The sequence below is a fragment of the Trachinotus anak genome, unplaced genomic scaffold (genome assembly GCF_046630095.1).
Source record: "Trachinotus anak isolate AG129_WGS33_773 ecotype Australia unplaced genomic scaffold, CSIRO_AGI_Tana_v1 ptg000033l, whole genome shotgun sequence".
NCBI lineage: Eukaryota > Metazoa > Chordata > Actinopteri > Carangiformes > Carangidae > Trachinotus > Trachinotus anak.
Genome location: NW_027273884.1, coordinates 576,750 through 590,170, shown reverse-complemented (window position 1 = coordinate 590,170; position 13,421 = coordinate 576,750). Strand labels below are relative to the sequence as shown.

Here is a 13,421-nt window from a genome sequence, read left to right as displayed (position 1 = left end):
GAGTGACATATGGATTCCTCTTAGACTTGATGTGAAACGTGTATCTGCTGAGCTGATTCTGTGGCAGGATCAAACATCGCTCTCTCTCTCTCTCTCTCTGGTCTTCAGAGGCTGGATTTCTCTGCTCCGCTCTGGAATTTCCTGCCTCGTCTCTGCCAAGCAAAGCCTCCAGCGAGGCGGTGCTCGAGGGCCAGCAGTTTGAAAACATGATAATGCTCTGCTCATGTGTTACACCATCCTGGGCTGCAAAAGAGATTTGCAAAAACATTGGTTGTGTGATTCCTGGATGCAGCATTGATTGCTGCCTGGAGCACAATAGTTGCACGCACAAGGTCTTATTCAGTTGAAGTGGAGGAAGCATTTTAGAGGCGTCATGGCTGAATGTGTTGTGTTTCATCATCTGTCAGCTCTCCTTCATCTCGGTGCACAGTAGGATGCCCTGGTTTATATTTACCCAACACTGGAAGACACTCTCCTTGAGCCGTGGGCGTCTTTGTGCAGCTTCGGGATTGTTGCTGTCAGTAGTTAAGTAAATTTGGAGTGACCTCTGACCTGAAATTCGTATTTTTGTATATTGCTAGTTCCATATATTAACACAGCTCTTCTCCACTACACCATGCTTTATTCATCAAACATTTTTGGTGGCCTTGCCTAAATCAGGGTGGTGTCTGAGGCTGTTTGTTCAATCCTTACAACATTATCAACATCCCTCTGAAATATTTATCATTACTCTCAGTTGAAACAGATATTGCAAAAAAAAAAAAGGTTGAATATTCCTGCTGTATTCTTTCAACTTCATTTATTAATTCTGATTTATTTCAAAGTCCATCTGTTTTTTTGATCCCAACATGTTCATCCATGATCCAACGACATTGCAATAACTTCTCTTACTTGAAAATAAGTACAATCCAGCAGACTCTACAACAATGGCTTCAAGTCGTATTCCTCATTTAACCTTCTCAGACTGAATGTGTCCTGAGCGCCTCCTTCTTAAGGGGTAAATAAATCTTCAAATTGGCAATTTCTCCCTCTCTTTGATTAACACTCTCAGTTCTCATATATTTAAGGGAAGAGACTTTATCGTTCATTTTCAAATGTGCTGCAACTGGATCAATCTCTTTCATTTGACAGTACTTTTATGTTGTGTTTTTATTTGTTTGTTTTCTCTTTTTCTACTTATCATTTTCCACATGGACAAATCAATAACTCCTCTTGTGTTGCATGTAGTCATTCTGCTGAATTCTATGTTTTTACTTGTGTGTGTATGATTGAACCAAGTTTGTTTATTTGAGTTTTAACATTGTCCACGTGCCCCACATTTATAATTTACAATTCCAAATGTTGTGTTTTAATTTAGCTTGACTTCCATTGAAGCTCACTATGGTCTGCCCCTCAGTGTGTGTATTCTGAAAGTCAGAACCGAAACACATGGACCCACAAAAAGTTAGAGGAGTGGGAATCAAGAGGGCCCTCAGGACCCCCCTCCACAGTGCCATCAGGGGGCCCCGCAGGGTGCTTTGGCTCAGCCAGCACTCAGTGATATTATAATTGGGAAACCTTGAGAGCCAACATGGGCCATTTATTTGGAGCATATGGATTTTCCCATCGTTAGGCTCGGAGCCAACATGGCTGCTGGACTCTTCTCTGTTAATTGGGTCAGGTCCTAATTAACTATGTTGGACACAATGGTCGGGATTTCATCCTTTTTCCAGTCTTTCAGACCTTTTAATGGCTGGTTCAGTGCCACACCTTTCACTGTGTTTTACATAGTCCAAAGAGAAGAGAACGACCAATAATGTTGCTTTAATGCTCTTAATAAATAATCTATAAATTGAGAAGAAATGTGCCAAGGCTACTCATTAACTGCACATAAAGTTAGATTAGTGAGATTGTCACTCATAAAATGAACAGAGGTACAGAAAATCAATGAGAAGAAACAGCTAAGAGAAGCTGTGTACTAGTAAACACACATATAGGGATGATTGTTAGGGGCTCTAGCTGAATAAAAGGAGTGTAATCAGACCTTCTCTTACTCCATTATTATATGCATGAACCAGATAAATCCCATTCTCCTGCTCATTCTTATTCTTATTCATGTGTTTACAGAGGCAACGGGCCACACAGAGAGACACAAGGATCTCTGAGCTTTGCATTTTACAAATGAAAGCGTAGCCACCCTCCATGTTTCCACATAATCCTTCAATTTTTAACCCCGCATCAGGGTGTTTGACTTTCTTCTCTGGATGCCACCTTTCAGGACCCTTCATCCAATTCAAGGGCTCTGTGACAGACTTACTTCAGGCTTTAGAGACCCCCTTTCTGCTGCCTCACAGGGTGCACTCCAATGAAAGTGCTCAGGTGACCAGAAAATGAGGGCATTATCACAGGCATATGCTTGTAGTGACAGAGGATCAGGCTAGATTAGGGCCTATCATGGCTCAATAAAGCACTAAGCTGAAGAGCAAACCTGTGCTGTGTACCGTAAGGCCTCCTTCACTCTCTGCTGGTCATTGTTTAACAGGATCAGTGGCTTGATCTTCTGTACACACACACACACACACACACACACACACACACACACACACACACACACACACACTGAGCTTTAATCTGGGCATGTGGTGGAGAGCAGAGAGGACATGCAGCAGCTTTTGTTTACTACCATTTTTCTCCATGTTGCTTGGATATCAAGGCTCTGAGATCAAGACCATAGCAGAAGTGATCAGCAGGAGCAGATATGTGGGATTGGTTCGGTTTCCTTCATCTATGGATCTAAATATTTCCAGTATCTGGGGAGAGAGATATAAAATTGTTCCACAAAGTGTCTAAACGGGCCGACAAGTGTTTCTGAGAACAGGGAGTGCTGCCCTTTGTTATCTCTCACCGCTGGGACAAACTGCTCGGTGATTTATTCATTTACACTGCCTGAAACAATTGCATTATCCCAGCCACAACAAAAAGACACAAAGGCACTATGAAAATCCCCCAGGATGTTTATGAGTCACTAAGGAGTCCAATAACTTTCCCCTTCATCTTTAAGCGGCCACGGAGGATTGCATGCTGAGGAGGGCTGCGGGGCGAGGGGAGTCAGGAGGGGGATCCAGGCCCGGGGAGAGATGCTGATTATGGGGAGGATAAAAGGAGTCCAGGCCCTCTCCTCTGGAGCTGAATGGGGCTCGGTCAGCAGGCTGTCCCATACACTGACCTACTCCATGCTGCTAGAACTTCATAAATTACCCCACAATTACCCTGGGGGGACACCAAGGGAGGAAAGACAGGCCAGAGGGGGAGAGAGTGAAAGGGGAAAGAGCAGAAGCGGTTGCCGAGCAGACTGGCATCAGGAGGTGTGGGGACCAGGTCCAGATGTTGGCCTTCAGGTTGCCAGGACCCAAATGATGGCAGCCTCCTGAAAACTGTCACAACCACATGAGAAAGATTCACTTCTCAAAGCGATACTAAAGAAATAACATATTCTTCCTCTTAGTCAGTGCAAACATTAGGTAGATATCACTGTAAAATGGACCTTACCGAGTCAGATTGAGGACTCTTCTCTTCTGGTCTGCTCCCACTGTAACGTTACATTTGCCTGCTTCACGTTATCCCAAAATCATTACTTGTGTTTATCAGAAGTTACATAGGGTCACTTTTAAATGCAATCTCTGAAGTAATCAAAGGTTCAAGATGGAAAGTGTAGGCACATGCACCTGTAGTTTGATTCATAATACAAAACATTTCTAAATCAATTTGCAAGTGGTGCGACTGAGTCAACAATCAGTATTCAAGAGCCTGAAGCTTCAAAGAGTCTGTTCACCCCAACACAGCAAAACCAAACCAGTATTACACAGTTTCATTTGGTTTTATTTGTCTCCACACCAATACAGTGGAGATAAATGGACTTTCATTTGTAGTGCACACAGCACTGAAAAAATGACACGTAAATAATTCAACAGACGGAAACTATCCCTGTTACGCTTGATAATCCACGGAGCACACTGTCACTAGTTTTCAGAAGGAGTCTCATCAGAGTTAAGATACATTTTTGAATTATCTAGAAAATTTCCAGAAAAATATGTGCAACCTATTTGACTTTAAGTTTTTAACTCTTGGAGCATTATAAATAAAATACCATCTCTCTCCATCACTTTAGGATGAGGACAGAATCACTGGTACAATGTCAATGTAACAAACCAACAGTATATTGATTTGGCTTCAGTAAACTACAATAAAATGCAGATATATTTAACGATGTATGAGCATAAGGGAGATACAGATGCTGTAGATTAGGATTAAAACAGTTGGTAAATCCTAATCAATCAGAAAACTATACACACATGCCCACAAGCCTATAGAGACAGACACACAACACACACACAAAGTGTATCTGTTCGGCATTGTGTTGGTCACACTTTTGAACAGTTGGCCACTCACTGGTGCATGGGGGTGGCTTTGTGTCGGCGGTCTGCAGACTTCTGCCGCACTGTGCCCCCCTTCTGTCTCCTCCATCCCCCTCGTCTCCGCGTTATCCAGTCTGATAAACCAGGGGACCTGCTCGCCCAATAATTTCCGTCCCTGAAGCCCAGGCACGACTCCTGCCTTTCATCAGCACCATTGTTTCAGTCTGTTACCTCCACTGGTGCTCCTTCACCACGGCAACACATGCACTGCTGACACACACGCACACACACACACGCACACAGCCCCCCCTCCCTTGTCCCTGTCCCATCTGTGGATAGGCCTGCCATGTGTCTATTCATAAGGGTGCCGGCGGCAACACCACTGTATGTGGAAAGTACATGATGCTGTCCTTTTGTGTGGGGCTCAGTCCTCAGTCTACTTACTGCTGACCCCAGGGTCAACACATACAATAACCTGAGTGTTGGTGGCCACTGGCTATCCTCATTGGCCAGTGATTGACGAGCTGATCAATGGTGTGTGTGTGTGTGTGTGCACCCACATGTGTTTGGGTTCTATACAGCCTCTGCAGAGCCATTGAATCAAGCGTGTCTGCTTTGTAGGTATTGGTCTTTTGAAGGCATCAGACTAGTTAGTGACACACAATTGACTTCTTTGGCTTTTAGCTTAATGTAGTGAAATGGAGAACTGCAATTTAGCTCAATGGGCACACGCCTTGTCTGGGCATTTAAAAAACTATGAAAGTTTGCTATATGAAACTGTACTGCTATAATATTCTTAGACAATATTTCAAATTCTGTCATATTCCCTCAGTCTGTCATTTTCATCTTCATCTTCATCTTTATCCCCTGCTTTTATTCTTCTTCTTTTTTAATGCACCCACACACACACATTCACTCCGCACGTCACCCAAGGGGCTCAGGTGGGCGATTACGGACCCACATTAAACCTTAATTCACATATGGCTGGATCTGAATACTGATGAGAGGATCTGCTCCTGTGCCACATTATCATCCAGTGTCCAACTCGGCTGAAACATGGACAGGTCCTCCAGCAGATCTGTAACTGTGTCCAATAAGAGTGAAGGAAAAACACAGTTAGTGACTCTCAGAGACATGATACGAAGGACAAAGTCAGAGTGGTTGTGTTGTTCTTCTCTGCTTTGCTGACAAACACCAGGCCATGACCCTGTGGTTTACAGGCCTCCTGTTGTTTAACTAGAGGACGGGTGAAGGGCGATGGCGCTCTTGACCTGTCTCTATCACAGGAGAGCTGTGTCATATTGCTGTCAGTGGATCAAAACATTTTCATATCCTGCTTCAGCCATCATCATGTCATGTGACTGTGCAGCCAGTCTCAACATTTTAGCATCTGTTTAAGACCTGAGACACCTGCTGTCTGTAGCCCGCTCCTCATCGCTGCTTGAGTCTAGTGGCTCGGCACAACACACCAAAATTTCTGATTGAGCTGTTGGCAGTTGAGTTGCATTGTGGGTAATGTATGCACCACTTTCTGATAAGGAAAAAAGATGACAATGGGCCTCATGCAAGAACCAATCAAATGAGATGTGCTCTTGAGAAGTGCGTATGAGCGATTTCAGAGAATTTGTGGCACTCAGCAATTTATTCATATTCAAATAAATTCAAAATTGAATTTTCTCCATGATACAAAAGAAATTCATGTTTGGCCCAGACCTGTTGTATGGAGACTCAGATAGACTGCCTTTCTTCACAGGAACAAAATCTTTGACTTTAGAATTTTATTGCCTCAAGGGGGTTTCGACACTCGGGTCAGGACAGTCTTCAGGGGAGTCGCAGTAAACAGACCAAACACTGGCAGAGTTTTCCAAACTTCTAGCAGGACACTACACTACAAAGCATGAAGCTCCTGCTGTGTTTAGAGTCTATAGCTGCCAGCAACAAACTGCTAAGAAACTAGCATTAGCGCCAGCCCTGCTAATAGGAAGAAGAACAGGAGCAGCAAGGAAGAGGCTTTGTTTGCCCTCAGGTACAGGGAGCAGCTTGGGGAATTTAAGCTTGTGTAAGAGCTCCGTTTCTACAGCAACCAGTTTCAGGTCTACTTTTGGTTTGCTTGCCATGCCTGGCTGGACGCCTCGTTTCTATTGGCTGTGCCGGTGTTTGTCACAGTGCACAGCAGTCAAAGTTCAACTAAGCTAAACTTTGAACTTTGAATTCTGTTGGAAAGCCATTGGATTCAGAGCACAGTGATGCCACTGCAATGCATTGTGCTACTGAAATTAGTTTCATAAAAAAATATGTATTTATGCAAAATTAATATTCTGTTCACTACATCATCATAATCCTTGCTAATTTACTGACTGGCTGGGCAGGAGGAACTTTGTATCAATGTATATATGAACATGTGGGTATTATCTTTTAAACAGCTTTGATAAATTGTGAACCTATTCTTTAATACAAATCAGACTCTACATTAAATTCATTTTAAAACCACTTCTGAATAAACATTTTGCTTTATTATTTATTCTAATTCCATTTAATATCTTTTATCACCATGGGGTTTGTACCATTAGTGCTGCTTGTTGTATTAACTTTTCAATTGTAAGTGCACACATTTTAATTGCATCGTTGGTTGGATGATTGGATGTTGTTATTTTTGTGGGTTATTTGTTTGTGTCTCATTTCAGAACTGTAGAGTTTCACAGATATAATATAATAATAATATAATTACCATAATTACTCTTGTGCTCAATTTCATTTTTATGTGGTTGCCAAGCAACCTGTGGTTATTTGTAGGCTGCACATCAATATGAAATGCTGTAGTATAATAGTATGGCTAGTATTCTACATCAGTGTTAGAGAGCAGTGGTTCTCAAAGTGGGTCCTTTATGGGGTTCCTAGGGGTCCCCAGCAAAAAGGGCAATAATTTATTTCACTATAATTCCATCCATAAGAAACGCAGTGACAGAATGTTTGACTAATTTGGTCATTTGGATTTTTTGGGTTTCAAATATTTTATGAAATAAAAGATCAGATTCAGATGGGGTCTGTGGTCTAGTTTGTGTTAGTTTAGGGGTCCATGATGTGAAAAAATTGAGAATCACTGTTATAGAGGGCTCAGCCAATCAAGACTAAGGATTGGAACTTAATGCAAGCAAAGTGTACTTGAATAATAATTTATACAAGTACACTTGTATAAATTATTATACAGGTAACAGGTAATTAAAAAAAGTGAAGAAACACATTTTAAAAAACAATAAAAATAAAATGGAATAAAATGAGATTCTATTTCACCTGAGAAAAGTAAATAAAGTTCAAACAAACAAATATAATAATAGATGAGAAACACAGTTATAGTGCAGTACATCACAACATCTGAATGAGTCAGTGTTCAGCCCTCATGACTTCCTCTATACTAATAAACTGAAAAGAAAAAGTCACATCAGCACATTATGATACACACAGATGCTACCATTTCTTCCTTAAAAGAGGTATGCAGGCCACTTCATGACCCCACATTTGTTATGAATGGGAAAGTCCACTCTGAGATTTCTGCCTCACATAAGAACAAGAAGCCCGTTTCTCAGCTGCCACACCAGGCTGCTGTCATACGGCTGTGTGGCCTCTCAGTGGCATGAGGGCTGAGTGTAGGTTTATAGCAACCTTTGTTATTAACATCATTCTTTGTCTCACTTTTCCTGTCTCACAGAAGCACAGGCCTCTAAGTCTGGGCCCAGAAGACCCTGCCCTGCTGAGTGCAGCATTAAATATCAATACATGTTTACGAGGGCCTGTAAATACTCGATACAGAGGAGAAGCACTCAAAGAGAGAACCAAGCACTGCATTTCTCCCATGTGCATGAAGATGGAAAGTGGGGCAGGGGAGGAGAGGAGACGAAATGGAAAAGAGACGTAAATGTAAAGGAATATAAAAAGAGCCCTGCAGGGTGTCACATAACTGTCCACCTGTGGCAGCTGTGGTGGGTCTTTTTTACCAACCTTAAACTTCATAATCCATCATGCAGAACATCTTTAATTTCCAGCAACCATTAACTTAAGTTTACCAACCAGAGGCAGTGAAGCATGCAAGGCATCCTTTTAAGTTTTCACTCCGCTTCATTTTCCAGGTAATCTATTATTCACGATGGGTTAATTCCTAAAAAGATTAAAGATTACAGAGTAATGAAGCACCGTAGACTTAAAGGCAGAGTACGCACTTAAACAAAAGGTCCCATAAAAGTACAGCTCTAGTGACTGTGTGGCAGTATATTTGGGGGACAGTGGGCAGGAGGGGGTGAGCCTCCGCTCCGGCCTTTAAAAGATTAACCCTGAGCCCACAAAGGCACAGGGGGCCAGGGGGCCAGGCCAGGACGTGAGTGGGCCGCTTGCTGGTTAAACATTGGCCGTCTTGGATCTCCTGTCATTGTCTAGTTAGGAGCTCTACCCGGGCCCCCGTTAGCAGCACAGACACATATCTTGGCAGCCGGAGTGAGCCGATACAAAGGCTGTCGGTGCCCGAAAGGCAGAGATGGAGATGTATGGGTCCAGGGTGGGGTACTCGCCACGTGGGGCCCGTTGTCGTAAAGCCCAAAGCAGGACAGATTGGGCAGCAGAGCCCCCCCCCTCCCCGTCCTTCTCTTTTTGTGCGACTCTGCGATGTGACAGTGATAAACGGGACACACAACCTTCCAGAACAACAAACAGACACTGCCTCATTTCCCCAATGTGGGCGAGGGCAGGCATAAAGGAGGTGCCATCCCATTAGAGCCTGGGCTCAATGCTGCTGAGGCTGAGGCAAAGAGAAGGGGGGCATTTTACTGGTGCAGAGGGGCCACTCGAGCAAGGGGCCCCCAGCCGAGAAGGGACAGCTCTGCTGTTTTGTTTTCTCAAAAAAGTGTCATAAAAAACTCTCCTTAATTGGTGCTCCATAAAATTAGCATCTCCAAGCTGATTAGATTTCCTCTCTCCTCAGATACTATTGTGTCTCTCAGTGACCCCATCCCTGCCATTCACTTTCAGTCCTTTCACAATTTTATTGGGTATCAGAGAAAGAGGAAACTCATGTAAGATTGTGCCCTTTGCCCTCCACTTCTCCTCCTCTCATTCGACTTTACCAAGTCCCTTTGAAACAACTGCCTTCTGCTCAGCCACTCAAAAGTAAACTCATGATAATACAATGAATTTTGTTATGTTAAACTGGCCAGAGGGGATGCCTCCAGTGTCATTTCACTTGCTGGCTTTGAGTTTGTGCAACAGTTTTTGTGAAAACTATTGTGCTTCCATTTATTTATGGTGTGGTCCACATGCCTTTTTGTCTTCCCCTAAACCAAACTCCAGCAGAACTATTTGAATAACCATGGGGGACAGAGTGAGCAATTGAAAATGCATTTAAATAGATTAAACCACACTTCCTGAATGTAGAGCCATTGTTCATGAAATCTAGACTGCAAAAGTTTTTCCCTCAGCAAAACCCTGTTTATGGACATGTCAGAGCGGCACAGACTGAAATATAATCCCATTAACTTTGAATGGCAAGTCTATTACTCTGTTGCATAATGTGTCTCGCACGGCATGGATAATCGCCATCTCAGTGGAAATGGCGGTGAGATAAAGGGATTTGTGATGCTTTGACATCTTTATGGATGGAGTAATATGGTTGGTGGGACCATGAGCTCCCAGGAAAAGTTCAGGCCGTGCACCTCAGACGATCTAAAATGTCATTCAGAGTGAGTGATGCTTGACAGATTAAGTTCATTATATGTCATAATCTTTTCGTCTCATTTTACTGGACTGTATCTGTATTCTACGTTTTGTTTAATATGGAAACAAAGTGGGTCTTAAGAGGTAGATTTATGTACACTGATCAGCAGTTAGTACGTTTTTATTGAAGGATTAGCCTACTTAAAAATGCTGTTTATCTGCAATGTCTAGTTTTCTGAATAATGATAAAAGATGACGTTCAAATTAGCTGCAGGAAGATTAGGATGGATTATTTTGCCGTGCGCTCGCTCACAGCAAAGTGTCTTGTGATTCCTGAGATCAAACTGCTTTGATATCCTAAAGACAGTATTAATAGCAAATTCAGATTCAATGTTAGCTCCAAAACCAAAGTGTTGTTGTAATTCGTGTCCTGGATTTCATTAATTAGAGTAAAATCAACAGTTTCCAGCCAAAATGAACTAGAATGTGATCTGTGTGTCAGGCGGCAGTGGGGAGGGCACATGAGGCTGTTGGGGTGGGGTGGGGGGGGGTCATTGATATACGCATATCACGGGGAAAGTGAGGGTTAAAGAGTGGGAACGTACCCAGACATTGTGATGCAAAGGGCACGGGAGGGTTAAATCAGGTTCTACTCAGCCCCCTGACCCAGGAGCTCTTTGATGCTGTAGCCTTCAGGACATGGGCCCCCAAGGGGGGGGCTCAGTGTGGCGCGGCCCTGGGACCGGACCACTGCCACAGAGTCAGCGGGATTTGGGCCCATGCTTTTGTCCCCAAAGAAAATGTACGTGGCTTTGGGTGGGGCTGGGGGAAAGGTCACATACAGGGAGCATGGGGAGAGAGGGGTGAGATCAAAACAAACAGATCACTTTCTCAGAGACCGGTTACATGACGCATGAACATTATCATATAATATCGCGCACAATATGACGCAACCCAAGATTATTTTTGGCACCACTGTCATTTCACAAAGTTCACAGATTATAAAAGAAAATGGTGAAATTATGTCATAGACAAAAGAAGCGATTTCTTTTTAGAAAAGTTGATAAAACACAACTGGGAATGGTCTGTGTTTCTCCAGCGGTCTGCCTCCCTGGAGCATGATAATTCTATTTAAATAGAATTAAATAGAATTTTTTTTCAAACATCATGTTTCCATCTCTTAATTTTAAGATCACAGTTTTAAATTGCACATTAAATAGGTTAATGGAAACACAGCTATAGTTGTCTTTAATGTAGCGGCACACAGCGTGGATGCCCACTTGCTTTGGAGAAACAGTGCTTACAGTTAGTAAATCTCCCCCATCCCTCAAGACTCAGAATGGATCAAACCCCTCAGATCAATACTGGCAGCTGTGTGGAGGTGGGTACTCTATTACACACAGCATCACAGCAGTGAAGTCTCTCTGTGAAAAGAAGACACTGCAGGTATAAGACCAAAAACTGCTCTCCTGCACTACATTAAACTAGAACTTCACTTTTCACTTGACTGTTTGCCTCTGTGTTTTTGCTGTTTGCTGCAGCTAAATGGCATCAGTTTGTTTCTGTGGCCTGTGTCCCTGCCTGCAAACCGCATTTCCTTTGGGACAGTATAAAAATTGAAGTTAAAGTTAATACCACACATAGTTTTTATTTATAAAGGAAGGAAAAAAGTTGGCAGAAAGTTGCTGATTTTAATCAAAGCTTCCAGGACATTGGGAGAAACATCAAGAGAGGACTCAAGTTAAAAAGCTACAGCCTGTCATTCACAAAGATCCTTTAATCCGAGAGTAAATGATGATTTAAAAACAGAAAAACAGAACCTACTGAACCTCCTGTACATCTGCACTTTGCTTTGTACCATCCTGTCTGCCTGACTTTCTCATTATCATCACATTTGGTGTAGCTACATATAAGATTAGCTTCTTGAGCATCACATTGTGCTGTTGAACTGTGTGTGCATCTGTGTTGTTTTAAGTGTTGCCTATATCTTTGAATTCGTGACCAAAAACATTTTTATCAGATTAAAGTTTTCATTGTATTGCATGTTTTTGCACCTGTCTGGGCCATGGATTTCAGAGAGACTGTTGATCATTAACTGCAAGAGGATTTTTTTAGGAATTAAAGCGCCGTCTAGTGGTTGAACTCAAACAAGTCACCATATTTGCCTCAGTGAAACACGCTCCAGCCACTAGGTAACGTAACTGTAACATAACTGTTACCTAGTGGCTGGGAAACTGAATTCAGTTTCAGAGTGAGGAGAAAGCGAAGCTGAAAATATGATTTATCTGACATTTATTTGACTCACTGGATCATATTCTCAATATTATACTATCATTCAAAAGAAGTCATGCATTCCTGGTGTACATATTTTGTAATGCACCATAATGCACAATAATTTTAACTTCCATGATTCTTTATCTTCTGCAGTCAATTGTGTGCATTTTTCAATTTCCTGCCTTGACCTCACACACACACACACGCACACACACACACACACACACACACACACACACACACACTCACAAGCTCCCAGCTCAGATCTCTGTCTGCACTCTGCCAAAGGCTAAGACATTCATTTAAGATAGATGGAGTGTATTCGAGTCAGTCATTTCCACTCTTCCCATGAATAATGCAGTGAAGACAGCTGATGAGGCACATTTGCTTGTCAAGTTGAGAAGCAGGCGTACAGTTACATAAGAGGGCTGTGGCTGAGGATTTCCGACAAGCCTGCCTTTGAAGGAAGAACCCCCAGCACCTTCACCTCCCGCTGGGATTCAACGTGTGGCTAAACTATCCCAGAAGGTTTAGTATTATTAAAAAAGAGGTCTACATTTCGCCATATCCTGGGTGGTGGTCTGACTGCCTCCTTGTTACTTATAATGGTTATTTATAAGATGATTAAAGTGGACACTGTGAAGATACTGGCTCTTTCTCTGCATCACCTTCATATGTTACAAACTTCCTCTCATATCTATGCAGTAGATATGTGCCTTTTTTATATTTAATAGCATCAGCGTGTTTTAAGAATAGGCCCAGACCGAGGCTGACACGTGCCTCCTCAATCATTTATGAGAGTTAATGCAGAGAGCGAGGGCAAGCAGCAACAACCTGCTCCCCTGGGAGACCTGCGGGCACAAGGAAATTACAAATCAGCTGCACTATAAACCACGCTGCCAGCAGGGAAGAGCTGAGGACTTCACTGGCATAAAACCTGCCACACTGCTTTCTTTATGCATATGTTACAGAAGTGCTGATAAACCGTGAAAGACTGACTCTCCTGTTTGTGCACTAACGGGCCCGCAGCAGGCTTCCCAGGCACTAATCTCTTGC

The 13,421-nt window shown here is 42.8% G+C and overlaps 1 long non-coding RNA gene across 1 annotated transcript; it reads right to left on the bottom strand.

Annotated features, from left to right (window-relative positions):
* Positions 1-3,326: 3,326 nt before the first annotated feature.
* LOC139614237 (uncharacterized) lies at positions 3,327-4,671 on the bottom strand. The gene is made up of 3 exons (XR_011686939.1): positions 4,429-4,671; positions 3,529-3,568; positions 3,327-3,413 (listed from the first exon to the last, which is right to left on the bottom strand). It is a non-coding gene; the product is annotated as an uncharacterized lncRNA (long non-coding RNA).
* Between the last annotated feature and the right edge of the window lie 8,750 nt (positions 4,672-13,421).